Raw genomic sequence first — 14,321 nt, 5'->3', positions numbered from 1 at the left:
CTCTGCTATTCCGAAATCTCTGTTATCCAAAATTCTGACCGTACTTTCCGGAACTTTGCCAGTGAACATTCACAGTAAGTTCTCGAACGTCTTTTTCAATCCGAGTGAATGTGCTCCGGCAGTACTATCACCAGTGCTAGGACTATCACCACAACATATCCAAAAGTAAGTCGAATTATTTATTTCCTTTCGGTTTCCTTCTGTGATATCTTCGCAACCTAAACTTAACATCCACAAACTTGATAATGAATAACTCAACAGTTAACTGCAAAACGACTAGATGTCTACGGCGGGAAGCTAGATTGCGAGCGCGAAGCCTGTTGGATCAGGCCTATCAACAATTCCTAGAGTCCATCAACCCGAGCGTCTTCATCGTCGTCCGAGGACAGATCTCGCGCTCCAACAGAAGAATCCTCGGCACGCGCATCTTACATACCACCGCCGCGAATTCCAATGCCTCACGCACCGTCTCCCGAATTTCCGCCGCGAGACTCAACGCCTCGCACTCCGTCCCCTGTTTTCCGCAGAACCTCCCCTTCACCTTCGCGAGTCTCGACCTTTCGCACTCTGTCACCTGTCTCCTCTCCCTCACTTTCGCGGGCCTCGAAGCCTCGTGTTCCGTCGCCACCTCGCCCACAAGCCCCACCTTCACCAGTTCCATGTCGAACGTGGAATTCATTGGAGAGGTTTCCACCGGTACCGCCGATAGTCTTCAAAAAGAAACTTACGTTCCAGGACATCCTCTCCCAGTCCCTATCTCCACCGAGACTCTTCCTCCGGGATCATTTATAGGCTCCGAATCCATTGACTTAACCACACTCTGAAATTAACTGTGAATCGCCCTGACGACATTATCGTAGCATACATCTCCGGAGTTCCTTATTTATTTTTAGTCCTTATCCGATACCTCTACAGAATGTTCCCACCTTCAACCATGACAATCCGCGAACTCGATTAATAAATCCATCAAATCTTCCTTCCATCTCCAACACACACACACACACACACACACACACACACGCGCGCGCGCGCGCGCGCGCGCGCGCGCGCGCAAGAGGCACGCACTGTGCGCTTGGCGTTCGACAACATTGGGTTGGCAGAAAAAGATAGAAATATTATCGTACTCTTTCGCGCTCCATGCACTGTGCGGTCGTCGAGCGTCTCCGACGTTATCTGGTCACCGCTCGTTATTGTATATATATATATATATATATATATATATATATATGAAATTTTACTAAAATTTTAAAGAGAGTTAAAGTAATTTCACCGAGAGTATAAACAGGATATTCATTTATTTCATTTAATTTTAATATGCAAGAATAATCAATAGCAATGTGTTTAGGTACAAAATCCTTTTTGATTATATTCGGTCTAGAACCAGTATCTAACATAAAAGTTAAAGGAGAATTTATTTTATCTAAGGTTATCCGGACAGTAGGTACGCGACTATATTTGTCGAGGTTTACTGTCACGGGTTGAGCGTTCGGTGTATTTTTTATCGGGGTGTTGAAGATGTCGATGAGTGTGAAATCTGCTCGGGCCCCCGTTGCACTCCCGACTTCGGTGGACCATTGGAGTTTTCCGAATTGTTTGTTTTTCTACGATTATTATTTAAAATTCGTAAGTCGCAGTTTTCTAAAAGATGTCCCTGTACTTTGCAGTAGCGACAATACGGAGAGCTACCCGATTTTTGGTTTAACTTAGATCGATAATCTTTAGCGGTATGACCGAAGTTGTTGCAATTTTGACAAGAGATTTTTTATTTATTTTCCGCTGTTTGCTGGTCATTTTGTTTTTTCCAGCAATTACTGGCCGAATGCCCGAGTTTGTCGCACCATTGACAGATTAGGAAAGCTTTATTTTGATTGCTGTTATTATTCGTACGACAAGTCTTGGCATTATATCCCGATTTCGAGCATAACTGACAGGTGATAGTATTTTCGTGTATTATGTTAACGGTTCGTCGTGTCTGTGAGTCGCGAAGTCGACACGTATTAGCGTCGTGTCCGCGTTTCTTGCAAATCTGGCAGATAAGTATTTCGTTTCCCAAATTCTCAGTTCTACTATAATTTTGATAAGAATTTTGATTAAACTTCTTACAATTATTAGCTGAATGTCCACTTTTACAACAAATTTGACAGGTTTCTCGCGATACAGTGATATCAATCGGTTTTAAGGTGGTACTTGATCCGCGGCGCAAGTCCGAAATTGCGCGTAATTCTCTTTCTATACATAATGCATCGGTCACAGTTCCCTTGACGTCGAGATTTCTGGCTACTCTTTGTTCGATTTCCGGATTCAGACTTCTAATAAAACATTTACACATATCCTTTTCTAATGAGTCCATGATACTACGTTCTGGGAGAGAATTTCCGGAGTTTCGATTGGCTTCTAATATTTGCTTCCCTAAAATCTTTACTCGATTTGCGTAAGTTACAACGTCTTCATTACCTTTTTGATAAATAGAGCCTAGTTCACCTTGTAATTGATATACGTTTTTGGAATGACCATAAATTTGTTTTAAAAAATTTGTAAGTTGAGCAACATTGTCGAAGTCCTGACCTGTGACGGTATGACGGGCTTCTCCAACTATTCGCGTTCTTATAACTTTAGTGAATTGTGATTCGGCTTCATCTAGTAACATGGATTTAGCTTCTTCACATCCCTCGATAAAATAACTTAGAGGGATATTCTGGCCGTCAAAGAAAGGGACGGCCTCAAATGGCGTATTTTAATGTGGCGAAAGGATTAATTTGCGCCATACTTAATCTACTTAAATCTTCCGTCTGGCTGTTGGTAATAATGTCAAACTTGCTCGTTAACGCTAAATTTTCGGGGCGTAATGTATTAGATTCGGATGCTTCGCAATTGATTTCTAATTCTTCAACAATTGAGGTTTCTTCTAAAGGAAAGGCAATAGGTTTAGAAGCAGGTGTTTTTGCTGGAGTAGAAGTGTATACAGTTTCTGATTTAGGGTTACGCCACTCTCTAGACCAAGATTATAGAGAACATCTACTTTAGCCTTGTCGGCCTTAGATCTCGTAGTCATTCTCGTCTCCAAAGATCGCACCTATCATCCCGGACGAGCCCCCAAATTTTTGCTATTTGTTACGTCCAGTCCGAAGTAAATATTTTTTTGAAAATGGATGGGGCTTGGAAGGACGCTCCAAATACCCTCTCGCAGGTGGGCGCGCTGAGGCGTCCCTGCGAGTCGGACACACTGTGCAGAGCCACGAGTGCGAGTCAACGTCTTGAAAAAGACGCTATGACTTCGACTGCGTGATGTGCGTCCGTCGGTCCGTAATTTAGGCAAGAGAATTTAATCTCTTTTGCCAGGGACAGGATCATGCGCGAATCTTGGGATAACGGAGAATGAAAGAGGGAGGAAATAACTAAAACGATAAATAATTTAAATTTTACATGTAATTAATAATTTTAAAACGATTACAAGTTTAGCTAACTACAAGATCCGTGTCATTATTTCTTACGTTGAAATACATTTACTGAAGGTATATTTACATTTGATAAAATAATAAAAAAGGGTTACATACAGAAATTCATGTAATATAAATGTTCTAAAAATTGACGGATGTATTATTTAATTTCTGTGTACAAATTCTATTATATTTGTATATTTGTCTATATTCCAATTATTCTTATCTTACATAGTTTAGTATTTTTAATCTGTATTTGATAATTTTATCTTATGTTGTTAATCTATTTAAATTTGTATTTTGTTATCTGTGTGTGGTTGTTTCGGAGAGGAGGTCGGATTTCCGATGGTGAGATCTAGGGGAGGAGGGGAAGGAGTCCGGAGTTCGCAAACCTCGTCCAAGGATTTCTGAGTGCAGAAATCTGGATATATCTGGAGATTAGTGTCACGGCGTTCTGGGAAGAAATCTGGGCGCTGAAATCTGGGGGTGATCCAAATTCGGATGGTCTGATCGGGGAATAGGACGGAGAAGATATGTACAAATAATAGAGTCTCCTGCTGGAACAAGTGGTTTCTTCGGCATGTGTCAAAACCTCGGATGTCCTAGGCGAGGGATAGTTCCCTAATTGACGAGCTCGCTTGTTGCGACGATAACGGAGCCTCTTCAGGACTCGCCTCTCTGAGCGTTGGAAAGAGAGGATGATGCAGATTTCACTAGAAGATTTTTCTAGAAGAAATGGATTTGGAATATGAAGGAAATGTCATTGGTCGTAAACCTTAAGGCTATCTCTAAAATATTTCAGGAAACCGAGAGATCCGACAGAGGAGAGAAATTAAGAAGGGAAAGAAAAAATTGTAAGAGAGGAGAGAAAGAAGAAAAAAATAGATTTCCTGAATTATTCGGCCATGAACCTGCTGAGTGTTCCACAACGCATAGGGAGCCCGAGAGATTCGACGGCTGAAGCCAACAAAGAAGAAGCAGATTTTGCCGAATTATTCGGCGGCCATGAACCTGCTGAGTGCTCCGCAACGCATAGGGAGCCCGAGAGGCCCAAGCAAAGAAAGAAAGAGAAAAGAAAAAGAAAAAGAAATAGAAGTGTAAGGAGAACGGCAGAGGATAGAAAGGATGTAAGGGAGAAATGAGAAAATATAAGGAGAAATGACCCGAAAACTATTATTAAGGAATTTTTCTATGTGTAATTGAACTTACTGTTACTCTGGAATGCCAGACACTTGGGACCTGCGAGATGATGAAGGCGGAAACGGTGTTGCCAGGAAACTTGGTCACTTGTACTTGTACTTGTACTTGGTGAAATTGTTGATATATTTCGACTGACACCGACTGATTGAATTATTGACAACTGATGGACTGAAAATGTTCTGACCGCGTGAAAAAAGGAAGTAACAGTGCGCGTGCCTTTAAGGGCACTATATATATATATGATTTCGTTGAGGAAAACATCTGTACACGTGTTGTTTTTCCGCGATTAGGATAATAAGGATTATCCGCTTAGCCAAATTCTTAGTAACTGAAAGAGATCAGTTGCGTAACCGTCGCGATCTAACAGCGTAACAGAACATATGTCACTCGTTTATCCGCTTAATTAAATTCTAATAACTGATACCCGAAAGAGAAGAATCGTGCAATCGTCACCACGTAACAATAAACATGTGATCGTATTTCTTTTCATAACATTTTTTGACTTTCCATCCACTTGCTATTTTCGTCTTTTACATTTTAATTTTTAATACGAAACAGTTAAGACGTGTCTTTTTATTTTATTTTTGTTAATCGAATTTATTTTATTTATTATACAACATTATTGTTTTTAATTTTGACCATGTTTTTGCAATATTCACTATTTATCTTCATCTGTGTGCGTTTTATTGGGATAATTGACGATATCATCGAGATGAATTTTCTAATTGTTCCTCATCCATCTTATTGTTTGACACTTCTTAAAAAACTCTATTGTTTTGAATGTAATAGAAATTATTCAAATGATCTTATCGTACAGTCTGTTACATTAGCTGTAGAATTGTATTGGACAGAGGCTCTCGAGGTATTGCATTATTGCGTTTATCAGTGCGAATCCGTTAAGTTATTGACTAATATGCCTCATGTAACTTAGAATATGGAGATAATATCTACTGAAGATAATCCGAAAGTGGATCGAAACGGATTATTTATGGATTTAGAGAACCTTAAATATAGAACTAATTCAATGGACTTTTTACTTGCGCTCTTTCACTGCGCTTGATTTCTAATACCCTTGCTCTTCATGTTTATTGCTTATTTGGTCTTCCGTTTCTATTCCTGTTATACACGTTAATTCGGATATTTTTAATAATTTTTTAAAAATAATTTACTATTTCCTTCTGTTGCTTTTGTCTTAAAGAAAAGAATTTAATTACAATTATGTTCATTTTATTGCTCAAACCTCTAAAAAGAACTCGAATAAGTAAATATATATATATATATATATATATATATATATATATATATATATATAAAACATAAATAAATATAAATATATATACTCATATTCATATAAATATGAATATATATATATATATATATATATATATGTGTGTATATATAAAATTGTAATTATCATATTAAACAATAAATCTTGCCTTTATTTGTAAATTCAAATAATTTTATCATTAGTTTTACATTTTCATTTTCTTTATTTGGTCTGAGCAGTGCCAAGTTTTTATATAAAAATATTTTTATTTAAGTAAAATTTTATCATTTATTTTGCTTTGTTACTTTTTAATTCTTTATGATAAAAACGTAGTAAAACAATTTTATGATATAATATTTTAAAGCTACATAATTACTATCATTTGGGTTAGAAAAAAAGTCTTGAATAAATAGAAAGATATACATATAATTTGATTTTCATTATTTTTAAATTAAAAATAACTAAATAAATTACTACTTGAGTTTTATTTTTTTAAAATAGTGTATCAAATCTTTTATACAATTGAAATATATAATTTGACTAAGGTGAACTTGTAGCTCAATATTTATAGGACTATAACTTGGCGCCAATTATTGATATTAAATCTTTTATATAAATTTTATACATTACTACAATCATTTGAGTTGGCAATGTGGAAACAAACTTTTCTTTTTTAAAAAATTAAGGTTAGTACCATTTGGGTCAAAATAGTAAGATCTTCATTCAAACTTCAAATTTCTTTTTAAAGAATTAAGATTACTATCACATGGGTTAGAGTTAAAAAATTCTTTAATGAAGATACAAAGATACGTACTACTTAGATTCTATTTATTTTATTTGCTTAAAATAAAAGATATTACCAATTAGATTTTATTTTTTAATATATATCACGTGAATTTAGTAGAATAAGGCAATTTTTACAGTAAGATTATAACTTGGCATAAATTATTGATATCAAATCTTTTATATTTATATTTTAATGATATTATTTTAATCGAGTTGGCAATGTGGAAACAAATTTTTTTATTTTTTAATTAAAGCTAGTACCATTTGGGTTAGACTAGGAAAACTCTTCAATGAATACAAAGATCACAAAGATACTAGCACTTAGATTTTTTACTTTGATCACAACTAGAGTTAGATGTAACAATTTCGTAACATAATTTTTTTTTAAAGAATTAAAATTACTACCACATGGATTAGAGTAAAAAGATTCTTCAATGAAAATACAAAGATACGTACCACTTAGATTTTATCTTTAAAATAAAAGATACTTTCAATTAGATTCTATTTTTTAACTTAGTACAACAGTTTCTTTTTTTTTAAGCGTCCATTCTACTTGACATCCTTTTTTTAAAAAGGTAATTTTATAGTGATATCAGACATTTTGTAGTATTAGTACTTTTTCTGTGAAAAACTATAATTGACGTCTATAATTAACATCTTTTTATAATTGACATTTTTTTTCTATAATACGCATAACGAGAATAAATAAGATAGAGAACGAAAAAACGAACAAGATACTTGTCCTATTCCACGCATCCGATTGGCGGTTGACGACGTCATTGTATTTCACAACAAGCGTGACAATTTTTAATAAATCGTTTCGGAGTGTAAGTGATATTTATGCGCCATAATCTATTATTTTGTAGGTAAGTTCTAAGAAGCAAGTATGAGTACTGTCATTTTTAATACATGTATTTTTCATTGTATTGTAGTTTTATGTATGTATATATTTGTGCTTTTTAATTTTTAATATTTTTCCTTAATTTACTTAAGATTTGTTGAAGTATTTCAGGTTTACAATTCTTTTCTGAATATTCTGGAAATGATACGTGTAATTTTAGTACAAGTGCAATATGTTTTGTTATACTTTTATTAATTTGTTATACTTTTATTAATACAATTTCATTGAAAAGATGATTCAGTTTTATTAATAATTATTAAATAGATCTTTTTGATATATTGTTTAATCAAATATATTGTAACGGAGCACATCCCTCCGCTCCGTTCCTCCTCCGACTTTCCCCCGACCGATCATTCGATCACCGAACATCAGGCAGAGTGCGGCAGTGGCCGCAAGAGGCATTCATGCCTCTGTTTTTAAGCTGTAATATTCGCGAATTCCGAAACGTCGGAACAGAGCACGGGAATACCGCATAAATATGATTATTTTCGTGGTATTCCCCCCGCGCCGCACCACGCGCCATACCACTGAGAGTTGATGCGCCACGCGCCGTATCATCGAGCGTTGATGCGCCCCGCGCCGCACTGACACCGCGCTACGCAAGCGAGCGAGCGTCCCGCACGACCGTGTCCATAAGTGCGTAACCGACCCCGCGCCGCGCCGTTACCTTACTACCGAATTCCTTTCCTACTCTTTTATAATACATCCTCCACTTCAATTCCTTATCATCCCAAAAAACCATTATATCCGATCCTTTTCTCCGCTCCTGGGGAAAGAGATGTTAATCCCGAGATCGACTAATTCGACCGAGTTGATCTCGGGTATAAAAAGGCATCGCTCTCCATAGGAAATCATCCTGTTCCAGGCTCGCCTTCTGAGAACACGTTTCAAAGAAAGCGAGTTTCCGAACCGAGTCTGGTAAAATACTTGAGTTCTGTTGGGGTCCTCCCCAACGCACCAAGTTCGCTTGGCCTGGCCGAAAGCCGTCTCCGAGCCTTTCATGGCAAGCCGAAAACTGTTGGGGTCTTTCCAGCGCATCAAGTCCACTCGATCCAACTCCGCCGTCTCCGAAACTCCACCGCCGGGTATCGAGATTCTCCCCAATATCACCGATCATTTCTGAGCACCGGGGTACACGCCAGCCGAGTTCACTCGGCATCGACACCTTCTTCTCCTGTCACAACTGGGGCTCCGGTTGGCCGAGTCCACTCGGCACTCTCACAACAGACGAGGGGTACACTCCCCGTTAGCCGAGCTCTCTTGGCAGGGAACGGATCCATCCGTTCTTTCTCCGACTTGAACGATCCAAATATCTCGCGAACATTTCATCCTCGCAACAACGCCCGCAACATGCGTACGCGAATCACCGCAGATTTAAAGGTCCGCGACGAGCACGTGCGACAGCGCCGTCGCTGCGCGCGCCCCGCGCCCCCGAATTCTGCGCAGCGACCAGTATCGCGCCAACCACCGGAGTGATACCTCATTTGTATCAAAACAGTACATATGCGCCGATCGCCGTCTCGCCCGTTCACGGCCAATTCTGTTCGCGAAGATTTGTGCATTCCATCGCACTAACCATTATTAATCTTTCTTTGACTGAATAAACTATTGTTACCATATAATTATCGCCTAACAACTCGATCAAATTGATAACCAAATTTCTGTCTTCAACATCCTCGCTTCCCCCTCCTGGTAACCGACTGACCGTTATCCGCGCGGAAAAATGAAATCGTTTTAATATTATAATGTTGTCAAGAGTTGCACAACAATCTGTACAGATCATAGTATTTGAATAGTATTTCTAGCTTTGATTTCTGAAAAAAAGCACAAATGCATACGTAAAAGGACAATATCAAAATGACAGTATATTGTTTCTTAGAACTTACCTAAAATAACAGATTGTGCCGCATAAACAACAGTCACTTACACTCCAAAACAAATTATTCAACTGTCAAACTCACCGCGAAACTCAACATCGTTGACCGCCAATCGAACACATGGAAAATAAGCAACAAGCACACTATCTCGCTCATTCTTTCGTTTTTTACTTTCTTACTCTTGTTATGCGTATTTATTAATAATCAGTCAATCAGAATCGTGACATAAGGAGCAGAAACTGGAATTGGAGATAATGAAATATATGTTATATAGATATAAAAATCGATACAAACGAACAATATAATGATGAAAATATAATTTATGCATTTCTTTCTAAATTAGAGAAAGAGAGAAAAAAGATGGAACAAATAAAAAGAATTAGTGTGTTTATTAGATATATTGCTAATGTATCCGTTTCGTTGCACGCATATTTATTACACTAACAATCTTATCGACTCTGTAAATCAGACCGATAAGTCAGAGTCACTGCAGGACTTGCGAACATTAATTCGCTAGATTCTATAGTGATCCTGACTTATTAATGATCCGCTGGATCGATAAGATTAATAATGACGCGACAGACATTGCAGCCGTACAAAGGCGATAATGATTTCGTTTTTTAAAATACAAATTTCCAAATCGGAAATACTTTGCATAAGAATATCTCCGCTCGTAGAGCACGTAGCAAAAGAATAAAAATACTTTTATTATGCAAATCGAACTTAAGCTACTTAGATCAAGCCTACTTAGAACTTGATTGTCATTATTGAGATCCGATAATTTTGGATGTTCGTATCTCGCCGTAAAATCACACACGATAGTGTTCTCGGTTGACTTGACATCCGAGACACTACTGTTGTGCCGCTCCGGGCACAACTCGGGAGTGCGTGTGAATGGGGGAAGGGGGGCCACAACCAGAATGGGGGAAGGAGGGCCACACAATGATAATAGAATAAAACACTTTATTTAACGACTTGGGTGTTCGCTAATTTCGAGCCACCCATCACTGTCGTCTCACACTTTCTTACGATCCTACGCATCGGTACTTGTGCGTCCGCGCCTCTGATTCTAAACGCGCTTGACTCTCGTCGTTCTTTTATCGGTCCGCTGTTACGCGACTTCGACGGCTTCGTCCTCGTGTCGAAACGTTGTTTGGTGCGTCAGCGTTTCGATACGTGTTGTCGGAGTCAGCGTCCTTGCCGAATTGCAGATCGGTTGCAATCGGCACGTTCGCGCATTATTCTTTATTATTTTTAATTCATATTTTAATTACATATTTTAATTCTCAGGTTAGTCAGAATCCCAAATAAGAAGAGAGAGTGTGCGTCACAGCGAGGGCCGATTATGAACCAGTCGTGAAAACTCATAATTATTTTGTGAAAAATACTACCTCAGCCAAGAATCAAACCTGGATCTCCTGCTTACCGAGTAGGCATTTTATCCTTTCAACTAGCGAGGCATGTGATAATATTTATCACAAATAACGTATTTAGAATAATATGTCAACAATACATTGATACATACATGTATTCTTTCGATATACATGTATTCGATACATATATATATGTATTCGAGAGAATACATTCTCTCGAATCCCCACGACTCCAGAGAGATGATGAGCCTAGTCTCTCGATGGATGCAAGTCGGACTACAGCGGCAACACCCTCCAATTGACACCATTGGCAAATATACAAATAATCCTCCTGATGTGCAACAAGAGAGATTGCATCAAGCATTCTGATTAGTCGGCGATGTCGCGAGGTCGGGTTATTTTATTTAGGTTGCCTCGCAACACTATCGTGTCTCCTGATTGATTATTACATGTTTATGCTAATTTTGATATCTTATATATAGATATAAGTGCAATAATTATATTGAATTTTATTGATAATTATTACTTGAAGTGTAATAGGAAATCTTGAATTGTTACAACGATGCTTAAATTTTATTTCCTAAAACTTGAAAATTCTATCACTTGGGTTTTATTTTTTAAAGAGAATTGATTTTAAAGAGAATTATAATAATTTACGTAACTTGGCGCCAGTTATTGATATTAAACCTTTTATACAAGTGATGTATATATATATATATATATATATATATATATATATATATATATATATATCATTTAATTAAGTAATATATTGCGAGTTGAATATATATGAATTGAATCAATTAATGCAATTTTATGATATTATTATAAAATAAAAAGGCTTTGATTGGAATACAAAGATACGTATCAGTTAAATTTTATTTTTTGTTAAAAGCAGTTATACATTGAACTTTCGAGATAATATTATTGTAACTTGACACTTTTTTTTATATCAAATCTTTTATACAAATGATATATATTATCAAGGTTATAACGATGCGCCGTTTCGCGACCATCTATCCGCCATCAAATGGTGCCAGATCCGTCGGGCAAAAGGCGCCATTTTAATCTGTAATTAATTAGGCTTGCGAAATTAATTGCGAGACGGCCGCGTATTGTTTGCGTGCACGTCCCACGTTGCACCGCCGAATCCGCCAAAAACTGCCGAAAATAAGACGCACGAAGATAAAACGCGTTCTCGATTTCGAAAACAACATCCGAGTATCTCCGAAATTCCCCGAAATACTCCGGAAATAGAAAGATCGCTAATCTTATTAGAGCAGTGGTAGCGGCTTGATTATCGCTCACAATCCGATCCGAATCGTTCCGAAACCGATCGAATATCAGATCATGGCAATATAAAAAGCCATCCTCCGCTCTATCAAGCCAGATTTTCCTTGGATCGAGAATCGCTCCCACGAGTCGATCCGCGCTCCGCTCCGACAGACGAAGCTGAGAAAATGAGATGAAGAAAGCCTCCGTCTGGTAGTTCTCAACAAGCGTCATCTTAATGTTATTTATTTTTATTTTACTATGATAAATTCCATCTATTGTTATATCCAAATTAATCTCAACTAATTATTTCTAAAACCGAATCCGTCCCCGCCGGCGAGCTATTCCGCACTTAACAAAGTTCGATAACCTTTTGCCATCTTTCAGTGAGTTTCATAATTCCTCGTTCATAGAAGGACCTGTCTTTATCGGCGAAAAACTGAACAAGGTGCTAATTTATAGCCTTATCTGAATTAAACGTTATACCATGCAAGGAGTTTGAAGAGAGTGAAACAAGTGAAAGTCTGACGACGCAAATATGGTCAGGCGAGTATGATAGATGTGGCAACACATCCTATCCAAATTCCAATAATTTTTGATGGATGGTCAAATTTGTGTGTGGTCGTGCTTGACAAGTTGCGTTGTCGTGATGGAATACAACTCCTTTATGATTGAGCTCTGAATGTTTCTGGATGATGGATTCGTTCAAACTGTCCAATTACCGACAGTATACATTCGAATTGATTGTTTGGTTCCTTGGTAGGAGCTCGAAAAACACGACACCTTTAAAATCCCACACTGAGAGCATAACCTTCCTCTGATGAATGTTTGCTTTTGATGTCGTTTGAAGTGAATCATCACGTCGGGACCAAGATCATTTGCGCACCACATTGTTGTAAACACTTCTCATCACCAGTTATCAGTCGCTTCAAAAAAGGATCGTTTTCCTCATGTTTAATGAGCATATCGTAGATGTTTATATGCGCCGTCAAATGAACTTCTTGAGTTCATGAGAAACCCAAATATCGAGTTTGCTTACGTATCCCAGCTTCTTCAGGTGATCGTGAACGCTTGAATGATGGATGTTCAATGTTTCTGTAATCTCTTGTGTCACGTAACGTTTGACTCAATCAATGCCTTTATTTTGTTATCAACCTCGGTGGACCGAGGAGCGTCGTTGAGGTCAAAATCACCAGCACGGAATTTCGTGGACCATCGCTGGCATTGACGTTCTTGTAGAGCATTGTCACCGTAAACTTTACGCAATTTTTTACAAGCTTGACTCATGTTCTTCCCTTTACGGAAGTAAAACAGTAATATATGGCGAAAATGCACAGTTTGGTCTTCCATCTTCAATTTGTTATAAAATCTCCAAAACTCAATCAAATCGCTTAATTTTTTTTTAGAATGAAACTAGAACTGTCAGCGTGAAATAACATAGATGCGAATGACTCTAGTACTTCCAAAAATAAACTAGCGCCATCTGCTACAAAAATGCGTTATGACTTTTCCGACAACCTAATATCTTTCTGATTGAACTACGAGATATATATAATTATAATTTGTATAATTATAACTTGTTTTTTTACAGATGATACATATCATTAGGGAACATTATATATAAAAATAGAATAATATTTTACATAACTTCACGTCGATTATTTATTAAATCTTTCATGCAATTAATACCTGGTATAAATTCACCGAAACTCAACGACATCGTCAATCGCCAATCAGACGCGCAGAAAAAAAGCATACTCGCTCACTTTTTCGTTTTTTATTTGCTCATTTTTGTTATGCGTAATATTATATATTATTGCGGAACTGTAGATTCGATAGAGATTTTCAAATATATAATATTTTTCAAATAATAAATCAATCAAAACATGACATAAAAAGCAGAGATTATAGTTACAGATACATTTCTCAATATTTCACGAGATTATTGAATCCTAGAATGGCCCTGACTTACCGATCGGATAATTCACGATAAGATGTCGCTGAATTCTACAGTGACCCTGACTTTTCGACCTGATGATCCAGAGTCGATAAGAAATTAGGTCAAGTACTGGCTCAGCCAACGCCTTTTACGATGAAAATTGCAACTGTAAAAGAGCTACAATGACAACGATGTTTCTTAAAATAAAAATTTCCAAAACCGGACTTTGCGTCATTATATCTCTGCTCGTAGGGCACGTAGAAAAAAAA

The 14,321-nt window shown here is 37.3% G+C and overlaps 1 long non-coding RNA gene across 1 annotated transcript; it reads right to left on the bottom strand.

Moving 5' to 3' along the window:
• Positions 1 to 3,408: 3,408 nt before the first annotated feature.
• On the bottom strand, positions 3,409 to 5,877 carry LOC148937253 (uncharacterized). Its single transcript, XR_016138520.1, has 2 exons — positions 4,647 to 5,877; positions 3,409 to 4,163 (listed from the first exon to the last, which is right to left on the bottom strand). It is a non-coding gene; the product is annotated as an uncharacterized LOC148937253 (long non-coding RNA).
• Between the last annotated feature and the right edge of the window lie 8,444 nt (positions 5,878 to 14,321).

This window comes from Pogonomyrmex barbatus, unplaced genomic scaffold, assembly GCF_055798465.1.
Source record: "Pogonomyrmex barbatus isolate J1 unplaced genomic scaffold, ASM5579846v1 scaffold15, whole genome shotgun sequence".
Lineage (NCBI taxonomy): Eukaryota > Metazoa > Arthropoda > Insecta > Hymenoptera > Formicidae > Pogonomyrmex > Pogonomyrmex barbatus.
Note: the sequence above shows the minus strand (reverse complement) of the source record. Positions and strands in the feature narration are given on the sequence as shown.